Here is a 13,244-nt window from a genome sequence, read left to right as displayed (position 1 = left end):
ACCCTTCAAAAAAACATTAACTATCCCTAATCAACTTATTCCTTTCTAGATGATTATAAATCCAATCTCTTATAACCTTTTCCAACACTTTACCAACAACCGAAGTAAGGCCGACAGGTCTATAATTACCAGGGTTGTCTCTACTCCCCTTCTTGATCAAGGGAACAACATTTGCCATTCTCCAGTCTTCTGGCACTATTCCTGTAGACAATGATGATATAAAGATCAAAGCCAAAGGCACTGCAATCTCCTCCCTGGCTTCCCAGGGAATCTTAGGATAAATCCCATCTGGCCCAGGTGGCATATGTATTTTTACACTTTCCAGAATTGCTAACACATCCTCCTTGTGAATCTTAATCCTGTCTAGTCTAGTAGGCTGTCTCTCAGTAATCTCCTTGGCAAGATTGTCTTTTTCTAGTATGAATACTGACGAAAAATATTCATTTCGTGCTTCCCCAACCTCCTCTGATTCCACGCACAACATCCCACTACTTTAGATCCTTCCTTTAGTAAGAAGACAACCCCACCATCAGAACAATGCATGTCAGATCATTCCTGATGAAGGGCTTATGCCCAAAACATCAATTCTCCTGCTCCTCAGATACTGCCTCACTAGCTGTGCTTCTCCAGCACCACACTTTTCGATGACGATGTCAGATCATATTCCTGCTAAACGGCTTGGTGGGCACCAAACATCTCTCTGTCATTGTCTTCTCCTTCTTCCTCTCCTTCCCCTCCACATCTTCTTGTTCTCCTTCTCCTCTTCGACTTATAGAATCCCTACAATGTGGAAGCAGGCCATTCAGCACATTGCGTCCGCACCAACCCTCTGAACAGCATCCCACTCTGATCCACCCCGCTGCATTCCCCATGGCTAACCCACCTAGCCTTCACATCCCTGGATACTATGGGCAATATAGCATGGCCAAGCCACCCTAACCTGCATTTCTTTGGACTGTCGGAGGAAACCCCAGACCGACTGAGACACAGGGACAGCATGTAAACTCCACACAGACATTCGCCTGAGGCTGGAATCGAACCCGGGCCCCTGGCGCTGTGAAGCAGCAGTGCTGACCACTGAGCCACCGGGCCACCACCTTTCCTTCCTTTTCAGCTCTTCTCCTTTTCCTTCTCCTCCTCCTTCTTCTACTACTTCTTCATCTTCTTCTCCTTCACCTTCCCTCTGGTCAATCAGAGTTCTGTAACCATTGTGAAGATCAGCATCTCTTGTGGAGACTAGGGTCAGTGGGAAATTAAGTATGGAGCAGCAAGGAGGGATGCATAGGGAACAGTCGCCAGGAGGTCATTGTCATCAAAGTTAAGAAATTTAAATCAATTAAAACCACCATCTGAACAAAAACCTATCTTCTCATCCCCATCTTAGACAAGAGATCCCTTACTTTTAAATATGCCCCTTAGGTTTAGTCTCTCTGATAAGGGGATGCATCATTTCATCATCCATCCTGTCGGGTCCCCTCAGGATCTCCAATGGTTTGATTAGATCACCTTTCATTCCTTCAAACATCAGTGAACACTAGTCTTGTCTGTCCAACCTTTCTCTTGCAGTGGATCTTGGGGGACATTTTCTAGCTTGGAAATATTTGTTTGTATCTACTCAGACCACTCTTCATCCATTGCTCCTCTACAGCCTACCTGAATTTAACTTATTAAACTTCCATCTGGTAAAGAAGGGCCAGTTTATATTCCATATCAAATTATGCACAATACACAGGACAACATAAATCCAGAATAAAGATAGAGTACTGCAGCTGCTGGAAATCTGAAACAAACACACACAGAATGCTGGAGAAACTCAGCAGTACCTGGGGAGATCGAAACAGAGTCAACATTTGAGGTCCTGTCTACTGAACTGAAAGGTGTTAGAAAGTAGGTTCCTTTTTTCATGCTTTTGACAGCATAAATGCAGACTAGTTTGCTTTCTGTGCACCATCGCAGACCTAGCAGGAACACATCTCAGTGTATGAGCCTGAACGTTTCCCCAGTTAGTAAATGCTGCTCCTCACCCCACCTGCAGAATGCATTTATCTGTTTGCAATTGTCACAGAATTTACAAGATGTCTACCCCACCTCATTATACTTCATTTCTCCACACAATTGGATTAGTCAAGGTTGCATGGCAGAATATTAGACCACAAGACATAGGAGCAGACATTAGGCCCTTCAGCCCATCGAGTCTGCTCCATCATTCAATCATGGCTGATACGTTTCTCATCCCCATTCTCCCACCTTCTCCCCATAACCCTTGATCCCCTTTACAGTCTAGCAACTATCTATCTCCGTCTTAAATAAACTCAATGACTCAGCCTCTATAGCCTTCTGTGGCAGAGAATTCCATTGATTCCCCACTCTCTGGCGGAAGAAGATTCTCCTTAAGTCCATTCTAAAAGATCTTCCGTTTACTCTAAGGCTGTTCCCTCAGGTCCTTGACTCTCCTACCAGTGGAAACATCTTCCCAACATCCACTCTGTCCAGACCATTCAGTATTCTGTATGTCTTATATTGATGTGTACAATAGCAGTGTTAGTGATAGGAGTTGGCTGGTTTGTAATACAGAGTGATACCAACAAGGGGGGCTTCATTTCTGTACTGGCTGAGGTTACCAGTGAAGGCCCCGCTTTCTAAATGTCACCCCTCACCTGAGCTGTGCGATGGCCCTCAGGTTAAACTCACCATCAGACTAACGAGGGAGGAGGGTGAGGGTGACGTTTCATTAGTAACAGCACATTCCCATTCCCTTGTAGCTGAAAAAGGGATGACGCAACAAAATAAGTCAACAAGAACTACAGGATGGCATTATAATCACTAATAACGATCCCCATAAACACTCTCTCTACCCATAAACTGTGTAATTTTACTTCCATTCTGCTCCTGGTCCCCTCTCAATAAAGAAATGGGATGGAAGATCATTTTGTCTTCACGATAATTTTTCTTGAAAGCCTCAACTCATTAGTATGCACACCTCTGAGTCAGTCTCTGAAAATCACCTCCGCTTTTAACATCAGGGATAAATTCTACATCCAATTAAACTTAGAACCTTATCGAATTTGACATAGTTTTATAAATCAGAGAAATGCAGGTTCGAGAAGCAAATTTAAATTCTGGTTTCATTGTATTCATGCTTTGATTATTATAATCATTACAGGTGAACTTTAACCTTTCTCTTCACACTCGGTTTCAGACAGATATTCACAATCTCATTCTGTTGGGAGATTTGAGGCGTGTAAAAGAGCTCCCAACTGCAGTATCTGGATTTTCACCTTGTTTGTGGATTTGACTGTTTCTCATCCCATCGCCCCTCCCAGTCTGAGGTTAGTTCGGAATTTCAGGTCAGGACATGGATTGGTGCCAGTGACTGAAATGAGAAAGTGCAACAGCGTGTAACAAGACAGACATTGCTGGAAAAACTCAGCAGGTCTGGCAGTGTCAAAAGAGAGAGAAAGCAGAGTTAACCCTTCGAGTCCAGTCTGGCTCTACTTCAGAAATCTAGCCCCAAATGTTAACTCTGCTGGACCTGCTGAGTTTCTCCAGCAGTCTCTGTGTTTGTTTCACATTTTCAGTATCTGTATTAATCCCCTAACATCAAGTAGTACCTCTAATGGGATGAATGTACAACAGGAGGCCATTCAATCCACATGCAACCACTCCTGAGAGTCTGACGAGGAAATTCATCTTTATCACCACAAAGCCAGGTTTTAGATTAGATTACTTACAGTGTAGAAACAGGCCCTTCAGCCCAACAAGTCCACACCGCCCCACCGAAGCGCAACCCACCCAGACCCATTCCCCTACATTTACCCCTTCACCTAAACTAGGGGCAATTTAGCATGGCCAATTCACCTGACCTGCACATCTTTGGACTGTGGGAGGAAACCGGAGCACCCGGAGGAAACCCACGCAGACACGGGGAGAATGTGCAAACTCCACACAGTCAGTCGCCTGAGGCAGGAATTGAACCCAGGTCTCTGGCGCTGTGAGGCAGCAGTGCTAACCACTGTGCCACCGTGTGCTTGCAAAAATCTAAAGGTAGCTGCCATCTGTACTGCACTAGACATTTTCAAATGTCCTAGCTATGAAGAAAGGTTGAGTAGGTTAGGTTCATTTTCATTAGAAAAAAGGTGATTGAGGGGGGATCTGATTGAGGTTTACAAAATCATGAAGGGTATAGACAGAGTAGATAGAGACAAGCTTTTTCCCAGGGTGAAGGATTCAATAACAAGAGGTCACGCTTTCAAGGTAAGTACTTCACACAGAGGGTGGTGGGCATTTGGAATGCGTTGCCAGCAGAGGTGGTAGAGGCAGGCAATGGTAGATTCATTTAAGATGCGTCTGGACAAATGCATGAGTAGGTGGGGAGCAGAGGGATACAGATGCTTAGGAGTTGACCGACAGGTTTAGACAGTACATTTGGATCGGCTCAGGCTTGGAGGGCCGAAGGGCCTGTTCCTGGGCTGTAAATTTTCTTTGTTCTTTTCTTTGTTCAAATCACCAGGACTGTGGTGCTACAAATTGCCTAAACTTTCCTGAGCGTACAAAACAAAAACAAAAATGAATAAACCTTCTGCTCATGAGAGAGACTTTTTCCCAGAAACTGCAAAAGGCAGAGGTTACGTTTGGGCTGACTCAGGTGACTCTCATCGATGAAAAGTAAAAACTGGTAATGAATTCCCCAGGAGCAGGAGGACGTTATTCAAAGCTGCCGGCCATTGAGTCAATACAGCCATACAGCACGGAAACAGACCCTTCGGTCCAATCAGTCCACACCGAACACAATCCCAAACTAATCAAGTCACACCTGCCTGCACTTAGCCCATAACCTTCCAAACATTTCTTATTCATGTGCTAATCTAAATGTATTTTAAATGTTGTAACTGTATCCACATCCACCACTCCCTCTGGAAGATCATTCCACACACAAACCACTGTCTGTGTAAAAACATTGCTCTTCATATCTTTCTCTTCTCACCTTAAAAATATACTCCCGAGTCTCGAATCCCTCACCCTAGGGAATTGACATCTGCTATTCACCTTATCTATGCCCTCATGATTTTATGAATGTCTGTAAGGTCACCTCTCAATTAGATTGTGACTCATCTGTGTAATGTTTAGTTGCTCTCTGTTTAGCTGTGTGATCTTGCTGACTATTGATGATCACTGTGCTCTTGATTGGTAAATGTCGGATGTAGAGCAGAGAAAAGTAAACATCAGACTGCGGGGCAGGAGTAGGCCATTCAGTCCTTCAAGACTAGTTCAAACTGCAGAGGTTTGTAGATGTCAGAGGTTTAAGCATGGAGTAAATATCTTAAAGCACTTTAATAAATTCTTCACACATAGATCGGAACTGGTCTATCATTTCTGCATAGCTCTGAGATATAAAATATTCCATAATCTGAATTTTAAAACATAGAAGGACAATGGGGATGATAAATGAAGAAAGTACAAAGAATATCTGAATATGTTATACCCATAAAGATATGAAATAAAAATAGATAAAACATTTGACTATTAGTTATGATTGCACACTAATTAATGACATGTTCATGTCCTTAATAAATGAACTGCATTTATTCTTCTCTCTCCTTCGAGAATCTGTTTCAATGAGATTACCTCTCATTCTGCTAAACTCCTCTGAGTAGAGTCTCAACCTGTTTAGCCTTTTTTCAGAAGACAATCCCTCCAAACCAGGGATCATCCTGCCTCAGATTGAGAAGGTTGAAGGTTGTGTCATTGCATGCTGTTCTAGAGATTTCACAGAGATCATTACTATCAGGAATCTTCTTGTCTCTTTGCTTACTGTCTTTAATAAAGAAGATGGAGAACTTTCTCAAGCAAACAGGAATATGGGAAACAAGAGTAAATCATTTCAACACATTTGCTTGGCATTTCCAATGAAGCTAAAGCATTTTGGAAAGAACACATTTGTAAAATATTGGACTTGTAAATGATACTGTTTGGAGGGAGTCCATTTGGTCAATCTAGTACCTGATTAGTCCCAATCTCTGGTTCTTTTATCTCACCCTTGTCAATGTTCTCATTTATCATGGCTTGATCCAGTTTATTTTTGGAGATTGTGATTGAATTAACTGCCGCTACCTTTCAAAACATCACTTTCCAAGTCCCTCATGTGCCATAGATATCCTTAACTCTTCATCCTGCCTCTCATTCTTTCACCCATGACATCTGGTGATGGATCGAACCATCAGCATCAATGTTCTCCTGACTCACACCGACAAAACCAGTCAGGATTTCCATCAACTTTCTCAACTCGTTTGTCAACTTGCTCAAGAAATAGAAAACATATCCCATTTTAACACTTAACTGAAGTCTCTCCCACCCAGCACAACTCTGACAATTCTCTTCCATGGCCTGTCTAATGATATTCTTGACATACTTCTGGAAGTGTGGCATCCTGACTTGACCTCAACCCTCCAGTTGCGACCTAACCAGCATGTGATAATATACGAATAATGTTCCCTTGCGTTTCTGTTTTGTTCCTTGAAGAATAAAACTAAGGGTCATTTAGTTTGTCTAATTAAAAGTTTCCTTAATTATTCTTGCCACCTTCAAAGACATTCGTACATTTACCCCTCTCCACTGGTCTGTCTCTATCTCATTCCACTTTAGAATTGTGCTATTTATATTCCCTCTATTCATTCTACTTACCCAAATGACACTTATGCTATTTATGACTTCACTCAAAATATTAAGAGGAGAATTAAGATATATATCTTCTGGGGTAATCACAGAATCACAGAGTGCTATGGTACAGAATAAGGCCATTCAGCCCATCGTTCCTGCACTGGTTCTTCAAACCATTTCCCAGTGCCATCCTCCTGCTCTCTCACCAAACCCTTGCTCACTATTTTCATCCAAATAATCACCCAATGTTTTCCTCAGTTGAACTCGTTTCCAGGCAGTGCATTCCAGACCCTAACTACTCATTGCTTTTCCTCACGTCATCTTCAAATCTTTTGCAGATCACTTTAAATCTATTCACTCTCATTCTTCTTCTTTTTATGAGTGGGGAGAGTTTCTCCCACCAACTCTGTTCAGCCCGCTCATAAGTTTGAAAACCGCTATCAAATCTCCTCTCAGCCTTCTTCTCTTTGAGGAAAGCAGTCTTAACTTCTTCAATCTGTCCTCATAACTGAAGATTCTTATACTTGGAGCCATTCTTGCTGAATCTTCCTTCAACTGCAGACAATGGGAACACCAGGCAAAGGGCTCCTCGAATCCTCTGGAACAGGTGACTGCACTGTGATTTGATTGAGGAGCTTGAAATGTTGCAAAGATGAGAAATAAAGAAACAACATTCTCCAGTTAAGGGGGAAATCAATAAATAACATTTTACATTTGCCTCAGAAGGCACTTTTACACACAAAGTATCATAGAAGTGAGGAGCTCACTTCCTCATATTGTTGTGGAAGCTGAGAGTTAATTGCAGCTTTCAAAATCAATCGTGATATGTTTTTTAGTAGTTATGGATACGAAGGGTTATGGGACATAGACACGGAGATGAGGGTGAGTTCCAGATCAGCCATGATCTAACTGACTGGCTGAAACAAGAAGGCAAGTGGAATGGATGAGGGCTGGAATATAAAGACACAGAAGTTATGCTGCATTTATATAAAACCCTGGTACGGCCCCACTTGGGGCAATGTGAGCAGTTCTGGACACCATACCTTAGGAAGGATAGATTGGCCTTGGGGGGAGTACAACATTGATTGATACTTGGACTTCAGGGAGAAGAGATTGTACAAGTTAGGCCTGTTTTGTCTGGAGTTTACAAATTTAAGGGCTGATCTGATCAAAGTCTTCAAGATATTAACAGAAAAGTGCACAAGATGATTAGGGGTTTAGATAGGGTTGACCATGAGAACCTTTTTCCACGTATGGAGTCAGCGATTATGAGGGGGCATAGCTTTAAATTAAGGGGTGGTAGGTATAGGACAGATGTTAGGGGTAGATTCTTTACTCAGCGAGTCGTGAGTTCATGGAATGCCCTGCCAGTAGCAGTGGTGGACTCTCCCTCTTTATGGGCATTTAAACGGGCATTGGATAGGCATATGGAGGATAGTGGGCTAGTGTAGGTTAGGTGGGCTTGGATCGGCACAACATCGAGGGCCAAAGGGCCTCTACTGCGCTGTATTTTTCTATGTTCTATGTTCTAAAAGGATCAGGGTAGATAAAAATAAATTATTTCCACTGGTTGGAGACTCTAGAACTAGGAGTATAGTCTGAGAATTAGGACCAGACCATACAGGAAAGATGTTAGGAAGCACTTCTACACACAAACGGTGGGAGATTTTTAGAACTCTCACAAACAAACAATAGGTGTTATATCAGTTAATTTTAAATCTGACATAGATACATTTGTGTTAAACAACGGTAAGGGATATGGGACAAAGGTAGGTATATGGCTTTAAGCCACAGATCAGCCATGATCTCATTTAGTGGCAGAACAGGCTCAATAGGCTGACTGGCCTACTCCTGTTCCTGTGCACTAAATAGAATCAAGGGGCTACTATACTCCTAGTGTAGATCTACTTTTATAGAAATCTTAATATTATCACAGTAACACTGTGAAGGCAGGACATGGACGCGGTGTCAGATACTGATGGATGCTGTGATGATGGCTGAGGACTGTTGGTGATTCCGAATGAATGAATAGCTCATCCATATTCATCTGGTGACCATGAAACCTTTTCACCTTTCCTTCAATAATTTGTTCTTAAGGGATTTCAATGAATGAGTATCAGAGGCCATTATGACACAAATGAGCTGCTATAACAGAGTTCACCTGCCCCTCAGCTTGATTGGCACTGAGTGAGAAAACCACTCTGTTCAGACAAGACCTGGCTGAACAGGAAACCTTCTTTGGAAAAGACCTGACTCAGTGGGTGACTGGGGATACCCCTCACCATGAGGCAACAAGCACAAAGAAACTATGGTTAACAAAGTTAAAAATCACCCAACACCAGGTTATAGTCCAACAGGATTATTTGGAAGCACTAGCTTTCGGAGCGCTGCTCCTTCATCAGGTGGTTGTGGAGGACACAATTGTAAGACACAGAATTTACAGCAAAAGTTTAGAGTGTGACGTAATTGAAATTATACATTGAAAAATACCTTGATTGTTTGTTGAGGCTTTCATCTGTTAGGATACCATGATAGTTTCACCTCTCTCATATGTAAATGACAAAATGTTTTTTTTGACCCTATTTCCTCCAAAGCATTAGCCTGGGCCCTGAGTTTATTAGTCCAGCGGCACCAGCCCAGTACAGCCATCTCCCATCTCTAAATGTATGGGCGGCATGGTGGCTATGGGTGGCACGATGGTTCAGTGGTTAGCAGAGCTGGGTTCGATTCCAGCCTCAGGCAACTGTCTGTGTGTAGCTTGCGCGTTCTCCCCATGTCTGTGTGGGTTTCCTCTGGGTGCTCTGGTTTCCTCCCACAATCCAAAGATGCCCAGGGTAGCTGAATTGGCCATGCTAAATTGCCCATAGTGTCCAGGGATGTGTTGGTTAGGTGCATTAGTCAGGGGTAAATGTAGAAAAATAGAGAAGGGAAATCAGTCTGCGTGGATTACCCATCGGAGGATCTGTGTGGACTATTTGGCCAAATGGCCTGTTTCCACACTGTAGACACTCTATGATTTTAAATTCAAATATTGAGAGTGATGCCCTATCATTTCCAATGACTTTGGTGCGCATCCACTAGTGGGTTAAGGCCCTGTGAACACCAGCCTACTGAGAGTCTCCTGCACAGGAGCTATTGGACGTTCTGGGGCTATCAGCAGGGAGTGCCAATTCACTCTGGAAATGCCATGAGAGGGCATCCCCAGTGTAGCTGGTTGGTCTCCTTCCTCACAATGATAAAGGCAGCAGCAGACGCATGGGGGCGCCACTCCATGTAAGTTCCCCTCCAAGTCACACACCACCATCCTGACTTGGAAATATATCACCATTCCTTTACTGATGCTGAGTCAAAATCCAAACGTTCCCTCTGTAACAGTATTGTAGGTGTTCTTACATCTCGAGGACAGCAGTAGTTCAAGAAGGTAGCTCATCACCACCTTCTCCAGGGAGTGTAAGGATGGGTAATAAATGCTGGCCCAACCAATGATGTCCATATCCCTGTAATAAATAAAACACAGGTACTTACCTGTATTCTTGAGGAGAAAAGGCACCTGCAGAGATATGCAGCAAGTTCAGTCACCCCCTCGTTTAGCTACTGCTTTAATGGGCTCATGTCCAGACTGATGAAATGCAGTCAGACCCTTCGGTCCAATGTTCAATCCATGTCAACCATAATCCCAAGCCAAACTAATCCCACCTTCCTGCGCTTGCCCCATATCCCTCCATATCTCTCCCTCTTTTAAATATTACAACTGTACCTGCATCAACCACATCCTCTGAAAGTTCCTTCTACTCATGAACCACTCTCTGTGTAAAAACGTTGCCCCTCATGTCCTTTTTAAATCTTTCGCCTCTCAGCTTAAAAATATACCCCCTTATCTTGAAATCCCCCATCCTAGGGAAAAGATACAGCCAATCACCCCTATACAGGCAGTTCTTCTATAACATGATGGTTGCATTCTTGTGCAACCCCGTGTTATAGAAAAATCACTCTTTAGCAGCAGCGCCCTGAGTGTTGACGACGTAATCGCGTTACAGCCAACACATGCTTTAGAAGTGCTGGTATTACAAACAACATCCCCTATTCATGAATCACATTACAGCGAATTTGCATTAGCGTATTGTGCGTTATAACAGAACGACATGTACAAATCTTCACACGTATCGAGTGTATGGTGGGTCTGGTCTCCATGACACCAAACATTCCATTGGGGAAGCTATTATCTCAAGTATCAAAGCAATGGCAGAATTCGAGGCTTGGTGGACTCACCCATCATCTGCACAAAGTTCTGTGTTATTTGTGGCACCCAGATTTCCCTCAGGCTACATCTGCAGGAGGCTTCTCCTGGCCAAGATTGGAGACCCACCATCAGTGTGGACTAAATGTCTGATAGTCCTTCCATTGTGAACCACCAAGACCAATACCTTCCTTAGTTAACAGCAATGGGGAGGCAGTAGTGTTATGGTAATGTTACTGGGCTAATAATCTGCATGTAAGGTCCTAGGGACAGGAGGTTAGACCATACCATGTTGATGATGAAATTGGAATCAAAAGCCAGCCCTAATGGTGACCATGTAACCACTGACTATTGTTGTATAAAAAGTCATCTGGATTGCTAATATCCTTTAAAGAATGAAATCCAGGCTCCATGTGATTTTGGACCCTTAGCAAGGTCATTAATTCCCTCTGAAATGACCTAGCAAGCAACTCCAAGGATGGGCAATAAATGCTGGACCAGCCAGCAATGCCCATATCCCATGGATGAATTAGAAAACAACATCGCCGGGACAAATCCTTGAAGTGATCATTGAACCCAGATTCAATATCCAAAACTTCCAAACCCACATCAGCTGAACTGGGCTGGTGGAAGATGGGGGAGAGGCAGATGTCAGTGCAAGCTTTGGATGACCCTGGTGCTTACCAGAGGTGCAGACGTGATTTGCCAGTGGTAGTTTTTGCCAATAGTTGACCTGTAGTAGAGAACAACAAGAAATAAAGCCTCAATCTTTTGAAGTAGCCAGCTTCTCTAATGTGCTAACACCTCAATACGAGGTTGGAGGGGTTTTTTGGTGTGATTTTACCCCTCAACAGGATATCCGCATCTGGTGGGGCAATACTCATGCTAGCGCCTGTAACATAAGAAACTGGGAGTCTGTTTCACAACCCCAGGACATTCCAGCCAATGAGGTGCTTTTGAAGTGCAATTGCTACTACAACAAAGTAGCCAAGCTATAAACAACAAGATCCCACAAACAATAAGAACAAAGTTGTTTTTGCATTGCTGATTGAGGGATAAATATTGGCTAAGACTTTGGAAAACTCCCTGCTGTTTGAAATACTTCCAAAAGATCTTTTACATCTATCTGACGGTTTGCCAGTATAGATTGAAAGGAGCAACTCTGACAATGCAGCACTCTCTTAGTACAACACAGAATATAGCGAGGGCCAGAGAGCCGCTGAATGAGCCATGGCTGACATTTTGGTCTATAAAGCAGATGGAGAGAGGTCATCAGGCATTCATTCCCTGAAGATATCAACGAGCCAGTCACATTTTCATAACAGTCTGCACCTTTCACAACTCATGATTGACGAGTTTTACTGAATTCAATTCCGCAACTTGGTAAATGTCAACAATACTTGAAAGGAGCAGCCATGTTGGCTGTGGGCCTTAGAGGATGGAGTAAGATTAGTTCATAGGTACATACAAATCAGGAACAGAATTTGGCTATTTGGCCCCTCAAACGTGCTCCTTCGCTCAATAAAATGGTGGTTGATTTAAATGTGCTTTGAATTCCACATTTGCATCTGCCCCAGTTAACCTCGGATTCCTTTGACTAACAGGAATCTACCAATCTCCAGCTTAACAAAAAACTATTTAATATATGGTGTATCAGAGAGAGTGGTTTGGAGTGGGGAGGGGAGCATGTTGTGGACTGTGGTACTGAAATGACTTTGACAAATTTGTGCGATAACATGCCATCAACGTGAAAAACAATTGTCCATTTATTCTTCAGAATGCCTAAGCTACAATGGCAGACTGGAGCAGCCAATCAAACTGAGAGTCACCTCTTAAAGGGTCCATTACCCCTTCTCTGTACTTCCCTGATGAATCACCTCGAAGACCAAATGGATGAAAATTCCCAGCTAATCAATGAAAATATGTAACATTTGGTTGTAAACTAGATATCTCAATTGTTTTCACCACCATTTGAATTTAACCAGTTTAAATTATGCCCCAGAATACTAAAACCCAATTGAATTTAAATTTTACAATTTTGACAACATCTAACCATTGAGACGATCTGATATTTGGGGTATTAAGTAGCTGGCATTTTAAGAGTTAACCAGAGAGAGAGTAAACCGCCATTGAGAGACTACCATTCCAAACACTCTCTATCATATGAAACATCTTTGCAGCAAAAGACCCAAGATGACCCAGGGAGATCTTCAGCCAGAGGGAGACAGACACCAATGACAGCTACTTTGTGGTTTTGAAAATTAAATTGATATAGTTTTAATAGGGCTTTCATTGGATCAGTATATTGTTGTAGCGTTGGAGGTAGATAACAAACCTTTAAGAGAGAGTT

Source organism: Chiloscyllium punctatum, chromosome 26 (genome assembly GCF_047496795.1).
Source record: "Chiloscyllium punctatum isolate Juve2018m chromosome 26, sChiPun1.3, whole genome shotgun sequence".
Lineage (NCBI taxonomy): Eukaryota > Metazoa > Chordata > Chondrichthyes > Orectolobiformes > Hemiscylliidae > Chiloscyllium > Chiloscyllium punctatum.
The sequence above is the reverse complement of the archived record's forward strand: the minus strand, read 5'-3'. Positions refer to the sequence as shown.